Consider the following 697-nt stretch of genomic DNA (forward strand, 5'->3'; position numbering starts at 1 on the left):
GCATTGGTTAAGGCCTATCACTAACTGACATTCCCTAGGCCCCTAGCAAGTCACCTTTTGCCCATCTCATCCCCCCATCCACCCAAGGAGCTCCCTGAGGCATATACTATGCTAGGGACACCTGGTAGAGAGAAGCAGGCAGGGACCCTCAAAGCCATACAAGGAATCCTAAAAGCAAAACCCTCAACACACCTCAAGTACCGAAGCAGTAACTGAGCCACACTTCCACCTGTCTCAAAGACAGAATAGGAAAATAACATGGGACGAATATTTCAAAGCAAATCAGGCTCAGGGCAGACAGGTGCTTACAATCTGAGCACTCAAATCAGGAATTACAGTTTTTTTTAAGAGTAGGAAAAGCATTCTGTCTACTGTACAAAGGATGTGACTGAGAATTTTGATGAAGCAATGACAGACATTTGAGTTAGACACTTGGTCAGGGGTCTACAGGCTACTAAGAAGGCAAGACAGAAATAAATGGAGGAAATCATACAGAGAACAGGATAAGACAAAGAGGGAAAGGCCAGATAGCCTCAGCGGAAATTAGGGCTCCTTGAGCAAGAGAAAGTGAAGAAGTGCCCCCTAGTGTCCTGATGGAGCCACAGCCCAGCTCCTGTGGACTGAAAGCCCCGCCCAGCCCGCGCTGTTGGCAGGCTCTCAGTTCCCATGTGTCTCGCGGCCCTTAAGTTCCGGCTAT

The sequence above is a fragment of the Micromys minutus genome, assembly GCF_963924665.1.
Source record: "Micromys minutus genome assembly, chromosome: 16".
Lineage (NCBI taxonomy): Eukaryota > Metazoa > Chordata > Mammalia > Rodentia > Muridae > Micromys > Micromys minutus.